The sequence below is a fragment of the Marmota marmota genome, unplaced genomic scaffold (genome assembly GCF_001458135.2).
Source record: "Marmota marmota marmota unplaced genomic scaffold, marMar, whole genome shotgun sequence".
NCBI lineage: Eukaryota > Metazoa > Chordata > Mammalia > Rodentia > Sciuridae > Marmota > Marmota marmota.
In genome coordinates, this window is record NW_025999863.1 from 2,491,029 (window position 1) to 2,503,441 (window position 12,413).

General features: G+C 56.7%; 1 long non-coding RNA gene across 5 annotated transcripts; it reads right to left on the reverse strand.

Annotated features, from left to right (window-relative positions):
* Positions 1-3,285: 3,285 nt before the first annotated feature.
* Positions 3,286-7,681, reverse strand: LOC107157282. 5 transcript variants are annotated; one of them, XR_001505482.2, is made up of 3 exons: positions 6,731-7,681; positions 5,832-5,993; positions 3,286-4,549 (listed from the first exon to the last, which is right to left on the reverse strand). It is a non-coding gene; the product is annotated as an uncharacterized LOC107157282 (long non-coding RNA). The 5 variants fall into 5 exon arrangements; XR_001505480.2 differs by lacking the exon at positions 6,731-7,681 and adding an exon at positions 6,596-6,730; XR_001505483.2 differs by lacking the exon at positions 6,731-7,681 and adding an exon at positions 6,295-6,586 and having other exon boundaries at positions 5,832-5,989.
* Between the last annotated feature and the right edge of the window lie 4,732 nt (positions 7,682-12,413).

The window sequence follows — 12,413 nt, forward strand, 5'->3', positions numbered from 1 at the left end:
CAGGGCCTCACTGAGTTGCTTAGCACCTTGCTGTTGCTGAGGCTGCCTTTGAACTTGCCATTCTCCTGTGTCAACCTCCTGAGCCACTGGGATTACAGGCACCAATGCTTTTGGCTTCATGGTCTTTTTAATCTTCAAAATGCCCAGGGTATTTTTAAAATATTTTTTAGTTGTCAATGGGCCTTTATTTGTTTATATGTGGTGCTGAGAATCGAACCCAGGGCCTCCCACATGCCAGGGAAGTGCCCCTACCACTGAGCCCGAATCCAGCCCCATGCCCAGGGTAGGTTAAAAGAATGTCTGCCACCTGGCAGGGTGGCACACACCTGTAACCCCAGCTCCTCAGGAAGCTGGGCAGGGAGATGGCAAGTCCCAGGCCAGCCTGGGCAACTTAGGGAGGCCCTGTGCCAGCCACAGACAGGGCTGGGGTGTGGAGCACTGGCACGGTCCCGGCTTCAATCCCTAACACCCCTCCCCCAAACACAGAGAATGGCTCTCAGGTACAACAGAAGCCACCCAGGTGCTGAGGCTGAAGGTGGGAAGGGCGTGAGCCCGGGCCCAGCTCTGAGCCTCTGGCTCTTCCTGCTGAGCACACACATGTGCACACACACCCAAGCTGCTTTTCTTTTCTCGGCCCCCGTTTACCAACGGTGAGTGTCATATCTCCCTCACGTCCTCGGGAGATGGCAGGTGAACAAGGGGTCAACTGTCCTTAGACACTGGGTCAAATGTCTTCACCTTTTTGCTCTGGTTTTCAGTGTTCTTTCTTCTCTGACCCAAGAGAAGAGGAGACAAAGGAATTTCCCTGGCTGCTGTGTGTGGATCTGACGCTGCAGAGCTGGGGGACTTAGGCCTCAAGATTTTAGAAGAATTCGCACCTGGTTTGGGGAATCAGAGGTGACACCCCCAGAGGAAAGTCTGAGAGACAGAGATGAGGGGCAGGGGTTGAGAGAGAGAGAGATCCAGGAAAATTCTAGTACCCAGGATTTCTGAGCCTGATGGGTCCCTATGACAATTCTAGAACATTCTGTTTAGCAGTTAATCTGCCTGGAAGCCCACACAGTCTACTGTGTCCTGTCGGTCATCTTGGCTCTCTTCAGAGGGAAGATCTGGAGGAAAATCTCCAGAGCATTTTCTTTCTTATTTACTTACTGGGGCACGTCCCATGGTTCAAGTTCCCCCACTCCAACCTACATCTCAAGGAAGGTAGGCAGGCGCGTCTGGATGTGGCTCAGTGGGACAGCATTGCCTAGCGTGCTAGAGGGCCAGGGTGTCCTCCCCAGCACCACAAAAAATAAACCAACAAATAACACGGAAGATTAGCAAATTGTTTGGATATTTATTTAAAGACATAAACCAAAATCGGTAAAAATAATCAAATAGAATTTCAGAAAATGATTGCAAGAAAGGAAGTAAAGCAGAAGATAGGAAAGATGGTAATTAGGGCTTAGGAACATTCAACTTTTAAAATAATTGAATATGTTTGAAAAAATTTCGTGTAACTAATCATAATATGATGAGGAAACCAGTAAGATGTTAAACCAAATTAAGGAGGATTTGAAGAACTATATCCATAGACAAACAAGAAATGCAAGAAGGTATTTACAGATAGAAGTAAAATGTGCTGTCCTGAACGAACGTGGCTTTTCATGAACAAGAACTGATGGCCATTACTATCAGTTTTCTACAACTTGGGGAGCCCAGAAGTAGTTCAAAGATAGCAAAAGGCAGCCAAGCGCAGTAGCCCACACCTATGATCCTCAGGAGGCTGAGGCAGGATGATTTCAAGTTCAAAGCCAGCCTCAGCACAACACAGTGAGACTCTGTCTCTAAATAAATATAAAAGTGGGCTGGGGATGTGGCTCAGTGGTTAAGAGCCCCTGGGTTCAATCCCTGGTACAAAAAAAAAAAAAAAAAAAGGAACAGGATAGAGGTCCCTCGGGATAGGCCAACAGGCAGTTTCTTGCCTTGGAGCACTTTTTTAAATGGTCCTGGGAGAGACTGCTTCCAAGGAGATGACATCTGAGCAGAGATCTAAAGGAGAAGACAGCCAGGTGACGACCTAGAAATGAGACACGGCGCAGACGGCGCAAAGGCCCTGAGGTGGTCCTGAGCTTCCGATTCCAGGAGCGGCCCAGAAGCCAGGGGGCTGCAGCCAGCCTCAGGGGTCTCCATGGTGAGTGTTTTGGACTTGACTTACGTACTCACTTTGCAGTGCCTCGGGCACAGTAGGTGAGTGCTCTTCCACCGAGCCACACCCCCAGCCCTGGACTTCTTCACATCTAAAGTTTCGTGGTTTCCCTGTGGCAAGGAGCACGTCTCTGACACCACGTGGATGGACCTTGAGGACCTTTTAGACACAAAAGGACACCTGGTGTGTGACTCCGTTGACAGGAAACACCCAGGGTAGGAGAGTCCACAGCCTGGAAGTGAACCCTCGGATGCAGGGGGCTGGGGAGTGGATGGGGTGACTATTCATGGGGAAGAGTTTCTTTTAGGGTGATAGAGTGTTCTAGATAGAGGTGATGCTGGCTCAATTCTGAATATAAGAAATACTACTGAATTGTACTTTTTTTTTTTTTTTGGCAGTACTAGGGACAGAATCCAGAGGGTTTGTTTATGTATTTACTTATGTATTCGCTTTAAAATTCTGAGATAGACCTTGCTACAAACCTGTGGCCCTCCTGCCTCTGCCTCCTGAGTCACTGATCCTAGGTGTGTGTCACTAGGCCCAGCCTGGGAAATTCTTAGATGTAGCTCAGTGGTAAAGTGGCCTGGGTACAATTTTCAGTACCACAATTTTTTTTTTTTTTTTAAGAAACAGATAAACAAAAGAAAGAAACCAAAGATTGAGGTGGTGTGGCTGTATGCATTTGTCAAACAACTGCTGTGCGCTAGCAGTGCGTTTTATCATTGACTTTATGCCCCTATTAAACACACACCCACACCTGCCCCCTAAAAAAAAGAGCCACTTCACCAAATAGCTGACAAATGCCTAAATATATGCATCACCTTTGACTCAGAGATAGAAATGTATCCAGAGAAGATAATTAAGGATGCACTTCAAGATTCAAATGCATGCCCTGTGTGGTGGCCATGTCTGTGATCCCGGTGACTTGGGAGGCTGAGGCAGGAGGATCGCAAGTTCGAGTCTAACCTCAACAACTTAACAAGACCCTGCCTCAAAATAAAAAATAAAAGAGCTGTGGATGTAGCTCGGAGCTCAAGAGTCCCTGGGTTTAATCCCTGGTGCCAAAAAGAAAACAAAATTTAGATGCAAAGATGTTCGAGGTAGCATTATTTATTAAAGCAAAACAGAGGCGATGATCCAAATGTCATGTAATAGGAGTTTGGGTGAATAAATATCCAAGATTGATATTCAAAATATCTAACCACCTGATAAACAAGGGCACCGAAGGGTTGGAGTGGACGCTGTCCCACAGCCACGAGAGTCTGCTTCTTGTGTGAGCTGGTGGAAGGAGGGAGGCTGTTCAGCTGCAGAAACCATCTTGGAAATGAATGCATGTGAGATGACAGGTCTGTCGAGTTCAGGAAGGCTTGGGCTGGCTGGGGTGCAGCTCAGTGGCAGAGCACCCCTGGAATCCACCCCCAGTATCATCAAAAAGAAAAAGAAAAAGAAAGAAAGAAACTTGGGCCCAGGGTGTGGCTCAGTGGCAGAGCACCTGTTTAGGGAGCTTGAGGCTGGGTTTCTGTCCCAGCACTGGAGAGAGAAAAGAGTATGCCCCGCACTAAACTCCCAGAGAGGCAGGTCAGCACAACATCAGGAGAACCTTCTGGAAGACTTCGGGTGGAGTCTGATGGAGTCTGGTTCCAAAGTGCCAACAGCAGCTGATGTGGGCGCAGTGGAGCCCGGCTCGGTGGCGCACGCCTGTAATCCCAGAGCCTAGGGAGGCTGCAGAGCGAAAGTTCAAAGCCAGCTGCAGCAACTGTGTGAGGCCCTGAGCAACTTAGTGAGACCCTGCCTCAAATAATAATAGAGAGCTGTGGATTTGGCTCAGTGCTTAAGCACCTCTGGCTTCAATCAGTACCAAAAATAAACAAGTAAATACGGAATAAACAGGTGGAAACAAGTCAAACGTCTGTGCACAGACAAGCGGACACACCCGATGCAGTCTGTCCACACACTGGAATATTATGCAGCCTTAAAAAGGAAGGGATCCTGACACCTACAGGAGTGTGGATGGACCTAGTGAAATGAGCCAGAGTACACACCACACGCTGCAGGATCCTCCTGCATGAAGCTCCTGGAGCCCCCGGAGCCACAGAGGCAGGAAATAGGAGGTGGGGGCTAGTGTTGAATGGGGCAGTGGTTCAGTGCGGGGTGATGGAAAGTTCTGGAGACGTACAGTGGGGACGGGTGCATAACATCAGGAATGCACTTAATACCACTGAGCTGTGCACTTGGAATGGACTACAATGGCTGGGCTGGGTGGCACATGCCTTTTCCAGCACTTGGGAGTCGGAGGCAGGAGGATCACTTGAGCCCGGGAGTTCCAGAGCAGCCTGGGAGACATGGCAGAACGCATCTCTGCAAAAGAGAAAAAAACCAAGAGGAGTGGACCTGGTGCCGACCACGTCACACCGTGGTGTTTGCGAGCGCACCCTTCCTTTGTGTCAGGAACATTGCAACCCGGATTCACAATGGGTAGAGAGTAGCCAGGTGAGCTGGCCTTCAGGGCCGCCTGGGTGCAACCCCCTCCAGAGGGTCCCTAAGGCTCACCGCAAAGTCCCCTGGGCTCCATCTCAAAGGAGCTGTTAGTTACAGCTGACTTTTTTTGTTTTTGTTTTTGTTTTTTGTACTGGGGATTGAACCCAGGGGCACCTAACCACCGAGCCACATCCCCAGACCTTTTTATTTTTTATTTTGAGACAAAGTCTCACTAGGTTGCTGAGGCTGGCCTTGAACTTGCCATCCTCCTGCCTCAGCCTCTTGAGTCACTGGTTCACAGGCGTGTGCCGCCACACCTGGCTCTGCGGACCGCTAACACTGGAGCAGCCGCCAGGGTGGCTAAACTGGGTGTGGAAATATTTCAGCACTGGCTGGCAAAGTGCTGCTCATGGGGGTACCCCAAGTGCCTCCAGTCCTGCTGACCCTGAGACAGCCCTGCGCATCATAGAAGGAATATGTTCTGAGCAGCAAAGTGGCAGCCCCTGAGTTGACACCTGGGCAGACACCTGGAGGGGCATTTGCACCTGAGGGCTGGGAGCTTACTGTGTATTCACCCAGAAGGTAGCAGGGAGAGCTGCTCTGGGCTGGTGCTAGGTCCACCCACAGCTCAGTCTTCCCATCTGTGCAATGGGCCCTTCAGGCAGAAGGGCCCTGCCGTCACCTAGCTCCAGCCCCTCTGCACAGGGGCGCTGGCCTCCTGGGCTACTTCCTAGGTCCTGTCAGAACCTTAGCATGTGCTCCAACTGAGGGTGAAGGCCTGGCTCAGAGCCCCACTTGCCTACAGCTGTCCATAGTCTGGTCCATTTAGGGCAATGGATCTCACCTGGGGATCAATCCTGACTTCCAGGGGACAGGAGCATTGTCTGGGGACATTTATGGTTATCACATGCTCCTGGCACAGAGTGGATGGAGGCCAGGGGTGCTGCTGAGAACCCTGCAATGCCCAGGGTGCCCACCCAGAGAATGACATGGCCTTATGTCTGTGGGGCCCAGGAGAGAAGTCCTAACTAAAGTCTAACTTCAGTCCTGCATTTCTGCTTGCTTCTTCCCCCTCTGTGCTAGGTGGACAAGACAGGGACCGAGGGAAACTGTTCTGCTGCCAGGGCGCTCGCTCTGGGGGGTGGGCGGGCTTGAGCTTTACCTGTCTGGGATCAGTGGAGCCTGGAGAGGGACTCCAGATGAAGGAGGTCAGCCCTCTCCCGCAGCTGCGCAGGGTCACAAGTGGCCCCTGGGCTTCAGGCATGGGCGGGTGCGGAAGGGGAGAACATGGCAGCCTCCTGGTGTGGCCAGTCCCGGGTTCTGTCTTTTTTTAAAAATCACCGCAATTTAGAGAGTGACTCCTCCCTCCCTCCCGCCCTCCCCTCCCGCCGCCTGCCACGTGGGCGCCCGACCGCCCGCTCCCCCTGGGGCGCGGGCTTCAGTTTCCCCTTGGGGTGGGGGTCGGGCTGGGGACGCGCGCACCGCACTCGCGGCGGCAGGTGCAGGGCGGGGTGGTCGCGGGGCCCAGCGCCCAGTCCCGGTCCCCTGCAGGTGCCGCTGCTGCCGGCTCCCTTTCCTGACTTCCCTGTTGCCAAGGGGTCAAGGTCAAGCCTGCCTTGTGTGACCTTGAGCAGGGGAAGCCAACCCCTCCTCATGGTGGCATCCTTTCCTGTTCCTCCCCAAAGCGGGGCTCAGAATCACGCTGCGCGGGGTGGTGGGGCGACCTGGGCCCTGTGCGCGGCGGGGACAGCCCGGCCGTGTCCCCGCGGGCGGGGGCGGGGGCGGGGCAAGGGCAGGGGCCGGCCCTCGCGGCCAGCGGGGGACCCTTGGCCCAGAAACCCCGGGAAGGAGGCTGCTGCTCCTGCTGCGGAGCGGGCGGGTGAGCACTGCCCGGCCGGAGGCCGCCGCCCGGGGAGCCCAGCGCACCTGCCCGTTCCCAGGCCCGCGCTTCCGCCGCGACCCGGAGGCTCCCCGCCCCATCCGGGGCTCCCGGCAGGTGGCGGCGGCCTGCCCTGCCCTGCCCCTCTGCAGGGCGTCCCTGGGCAGGGCCCGACCCCTCACCTCCTGTGCCCAGCACCCGCCCCTGGCGAGGCTGGCCAGGTGTTGGGGACTGTGGCCGAGTCACCGTTGGGAGGTTAGATGGCCAGGCCCGCTGGTGTGTGTCAGACCGTGGGAGGGCGCGGCCTTTAAAAATGGCATGAGATAAGTCACCTGTGGTGCTGCCACCCAGGAGTTCCCTGGTTACACCACGTGTTCACCAAGTTGTGCCCCTCTTACCACTAATTCTAGAACACTCTGTCTCCCTAAGGAAGCCCCATGCGCATGAGCAGCCCCCACAGCCCTGCACCCCTGGATCCCCACGTCTCTGGACATCTCCTATCACTGGGTCACACACTATGGCCTTGTGTGTCTGGCTCTCACTGAACATGAGGTCCCCAGGTCCATCTATACTGCAGCTGTCACCTCGCTCCTCCTTGTTGCCTGGGACACTCCAGGTGTGAATGGGCCAGGCTGTGCATCCCCTCACTCATCAGGACATGGGGTGACCCCTGTGTGGTGTCCTGAGTCCAGCTGCTGTGAACCAGCGTAGAAGGCAGACGGCACTGCCCAGCACGACTGTCATCCCCCCCCAGCCAGGTACACCAGGGCCTGGCCTCTTCTGAGGGTGAAAAGCCCACTATGAAAATAGGCACATAAAAATAAAAATGGCGGGCTGCGGCCGGACGGCAGGGCACTGCCTAGCACGAGGTGGCTCTGGGCTCCACCCCAGCACTGCAAAAATAAATAAATAAAGTTAATTTTTTTCCAATTAAAAAACCGGGGTGCAGCTGGGCGCAGTGGTGCATGCCTATAATCTCAGAGACTCCGGAGGCTGAGGCAAGAGGATGGTGACTTCAAAGCCAGCCTCACCAAAGGCAAGGCGCTGAGCAGCTCAGTGCGACCCTGTCTCTAAGTAAAATACAAAATAGGGCTGGGGTGTGGCTCGGTGGTCAAGAACCCCAAGTTCAATCCCTGGTACCAAAACAACAACAACACCAAAACTGGGGTGCAATGGCACAGGCCTGTAATCCCAGGGATTGAGAGCTGAGGCAAGAAGGTCGCAAGTTCAAGGCTCTGAGTAACTTAGAGGGACCCTGTCCCCCAATAAAAAATAGAAAGCCATGTTATTTGTTATATGTAACAAATAACGTGCCCTAAGATGCGGAGACAGGAGACAGGGCTCCTGGAGGTGATGCGGTGGGCTCGGCCCGGGGTGGCTCCACCTGCCCCCAACCACCCCTAGGCCCTGTGCAGTCCCCAGCCAGGCTCCTGGGACCTGGAGGCTGACCTCAGAGCTTGTGGGGGGCAGGGCTGCTGAGAGCCACAGAGGAGCAGGGACAGGGGAAGAAGGGGGCCAGGAGGAGGAGCAGCGAGGGGAGGTGGGTGCACTGCCCTGCTCCGGGGCTCCTCCCCAATATCGTGCTCTCCGTGGGGTGAGCGGCAGCAGCGCCTTCACTGGGGGTTACCGTTTCCTCCAAGCCCATGAGAGGGAGGACTCCCTCCTCACCCAGCCTGGTTCTGCACCCACAGGACGCTGACCCTGAGTCAAGGGCATTTCCCCCTCGCTGCTCTCTGGGGGTGTTGGGCATCAGAGGCAGAGACCCCCTGAAGTCGGGCACCTAGGGAGGTTATGGGGCAGTGCAGGGAGGAGGCGGTGGCTAGGTCCTGAGGGACCAGGTGAAGAGGCTCAGAGGCCAGCACCGGGAATGGACGTTGGCTTCCTGCGTCCTGGGGTAGGGGCACAGATGGGGGGGACAGGGTGGCTGAAGCCAGTCAGCAGGGGTCCAGTGAGGCCTGAGGAAGGCTGAGGGCTCAGTGTGAGAGGAAGGGGGGTCTCAGGGGCTCTTTATCTCCACTAGCAGGGGCAGGGACAGGCCAGTGTGGGGAGAATACCCATGGGGTGACAGTTATAGTCCCAGACACCTCCAGCCTTCCTGGCCACTGTCCAGCGACCCCACAGCCAGGAGGGGTGTCCACACTTGCCCCCCTCTTCCCACCTAGAGGGAGGCTGGGGAAACCCTCTGTCCCTCTGAGGCTCTCCACAGGAAGGACAGTTCAACGCTGTCCACACTGTCCTCTTTACTTTTTGTGGAGCTGGATGGAACCCAGGGCCTCAGACACACTCTGCCACTGAGCCACGTCCTCAGCCCCTTGTTCAGATTTTATTTTGAGCCAGTCTCACGAAGTTGCTGAGGCTGGCCTTGAACTTGCGATTCTCCTGCCTCAGACTCCTGAGTCACTGGGATGACAGGCAAGGCCACCAAGCAGGGCCAACATTCAAAGTTCTTCATGAGATATCTGAGTGGTCAGGCTTCCCCCTGGGCCACTACCTATTGCTCCCCCAAAGGCCACAGAGGGTTGACCGGCTGACGGGTTCCCCTGGCAACTGCCAAGGAGTGCCCCTGCCCACCCTTCCCTACCCCACCCCTGGAAACTAAAGGGTGGACGCTGGGCTGGGCGGGGGGCTTCCCACCCCGCTGGCAGAGGCCTCTGCCCCAGGCCTAGGGACTGGCCACGCCAGGCTCCCGGGGACCCACTGCCAGCCTTGCTCAGCAGCTGCTTGGCCTGGGACACTGCCCCCACCCCTGGGGCCTGGCTGTCTGGGCTCCGCCTCGTCCCCGAGGGCTGCGGTGGGCTCTCTCCTTACTTCTGGACCTTGGCACCTCAGCCCAACTGGGCTTTAGCAGAGGGCTAGTCTCTGGTCTTCTGGGGCCCCCACAGGCGCTGTGGGGGAGCCCCATGTTTGTGTACTGAAGTTGGGTGGACAGCAGGATCATGGAACCACAAGTCACCTCACCTTGCTGGGGCTCAGGGACACAGAGATGACATAGGGACAGGAGAACGTTTGGCCCACTTCATGAGGGCACACGGGAAAGGGCGGCTTTGATATCACAGGCCTCAGGGCCAAGGATGGGCTCCTTCCTAGGAACTGTCTCCTTTAGCCTCTGCACACAGGGTAACCAAGGCTGGCAGAGGGACAGGACCTTCCCTTAGGTCACAGGTTGGGGACTACAAGGAGGCCCCCTGCCCGGAAGGCTGAGTGCCTGGAGCCTGAGGCCCAGGTGGTGGCTGTGGGTGGGTCCTCCCCTGGCCAGCCAGCCCTCAGCTGCAAGGCCTGTCCCCAGGTGCGGCTCTGTGGGCTTCAGCCTCTGTCCCCTGGGAAGCTGGGCAGAACCCTGAGCTTGGCCCTCAGGCCCCCGCGGCTGCATGCCCAGCCTCTCCACTGCCTCCCCACAGCCCAAGCCAGGCCACGTTGCCATAGGGACCACAGAACAGGTAGCACCGGCACAGGGACCCACTGGGCCTGTTGCTCCAGGTGTGTGAGCAGGCACACCTGGTGGCGCGCGGGGGCAGGGAGGCCGGCCAGTTTCGTTTTGAGCTAGGCCTCCTCCTTCCTCGCCCTGCGCTGCGGCTGGCTTTCTGGGAAACCCTGTAGCGGCTTCCTCTGAACCCTCTTAACCCGGCCGGAGTCCTCAGTGAGTTCCGGCACCAGGCTTCCTGCCGGAGACACACCTCCGCCCCAGGAGACTCAGCCCCGGGCCCACCCGTCCACCTTCCAGAAGGTTCTGGGGTGCCCCTGCCAGCATCCCCTTCACACTGAGGCCCAGGCTCTGGACTCAGAAGCTTGCTGGCCCTGGTAAGGGCTGTCTCTGATCATGGCCTAGCCCCTTTGCAACTGTGGACTCAGGGCCAGGCTGTCCTCTGGGGAGGTGTCCTGGGCACTGCCGGGTGCTGGACTGTGGCCTCCACCCACACCAGGTTAGGAGCTCTCCCAGTCCCGAGAGCCACCAATGTTCCCGGATGTGGCCAAATGTTGGGGCAGGGGTGGTGGTGGTCAGAATTAGCCCAAGACCTACCCCTGGGCAAATAACAGCTGGAGTGTCTCGGAGCAGTGGCCCCATGGAGCACCCATGGGCACTGAGAGCAAAACACGTTCCACCTCCGCAGCAAAATAAAATGTGAAAAGCACACTAGCAACTTCCCTTCAACCACAGGTTAAGTGCTGACACTCTGCTCCACCCGGTCACAGAAACACTCCAGGTGAATGCCACCCGTCTCCCTCTGGTTCCCGGGCAGGGTGCAGCCTGGAGCCTGAGGCGCGGCCAGCTCTACAAACCTGTTTTGTCGTTACCTGCCCCGCCCGGAGCCCCCAGCACTCAGCGCTGTTAGGGTCAGAGAAGGAAATGCAGCCGGCCCAGGGCCAGGGCAGGTCCCATGGGGAGAATTCCACAGGATGAGCTGGCAGGCGGTTGCCCAGGACCCTGAATTAATAACCAAAACCCTCAGGGCTGGGGTGCAGCGGGGTGGCAGAGCGCCTGCCTAGCATGTGCCAGGTTCCACGTCCCATCCCCAGTACCGCATTAGAAAACAGCATTGCGCCTCACTGAGTGGGGACTCAGGCGGGTCCTCTGTGGCCAACAGCCTGGTGGGGGGAAGCCAGTAGTGACCTGGCTGGTGCCACGTGCGGCTGGGGAGCGTCACAGTGAAGGAGCGTGCAGGCATGGGAACGGGGTCTGGCCTGCTGTCAGGCAGGCACACTGCCCTCTGGGGTGCTGCTGCCAGGCAGAGCTAGGGAGAACTTGGCAAACGCTCCAAGCCATCTTCCCCCAACCACAGGTCTCCCTGCTCTCCTTGATCTGGGCGTTTCTGCCACCCGCACATGGGGCAGTGGTGCCAGCACACCGTCTTTTCTATCTACTCATTTTGTGATGCTGGACATGGAACCTGGGCCTCAAAGGAACTATCCTCTGGGCCACACCCCAAGTGGCCTTTTTCCTTGGTCAAAACGAGGAACCCAACACTTTATGAAAAGTCTCCCAACCACAGGGAGCTCGGGGAACAAGCTGGGAGCGCCCGCGGCCTGCTGCAGTGCCACCTTGCAACTCACGCCCCAAACCAACCACAGGGCACGATTCACAGAGCCCGCCTGCTGCCCAGAGAAACGGTGGCCAGCAATGGGAGCAAGGGCCAGGCGTCTGGGCCTCCAGCTGTAGAGAAGGGCCGGCCTGGATTAGAGGGTGGCCAAGGGTGGGGATGTCTGCAGGCAGAGTGGGGGAGGTAGTGGAGGGAAACGGGGAGGCCAGGGTTTGTGTTCTTGGCAATACCCGGAGCAAACCCAGGGCTGCTCTCCACTGAGCCAGCCCCTTTTATTTTTTGAGACAGGGTCTCCTTAATTTGTCAAAGACGGCCTTGGACTTGCAGTCCTTCTGCTTCTGCCTCCCAAGAACCTAAATTGTAAGAGGGTTTGGGCAGAAACCAGCAACGCTGTTTGAATGAGGCACCAGCTCATGTCCTCTTTGGTGTCTGCAGAAAAAAAAAAAACCAATACAGACTAAAAAGTCTCAAGAAAAGGATGGTGCTCTGGTTGGTTCCCCGAGGACCACGAGCTCCTGCCCTCTGCAGCAGCCCAGGGCCTGCAGCCCATCTCCTCGAGAGCCCACAGAGAAGTGCGGCCTGTGCTCCGCGCTCAGGAGCATGGAGGGGCTGCTCTGGGCCGCAGCTACTTCAGAGGTCAGAGGGAGGCCTTGCAAGCAGCCCAGATGCGGCTTCCCTGTGAGTGGGCTGAGGTTACGCAGCCTTGAAGGCAGGACGGCTGGGCCTTGGGCCGTGCGGGGACCACAGAGGAGGGCCCAACAGGAATGAAGGATGACACGGGAACTGGGACAGGACCTCATCCGCTTTGCTTGTAACCAACTGGGGCTGA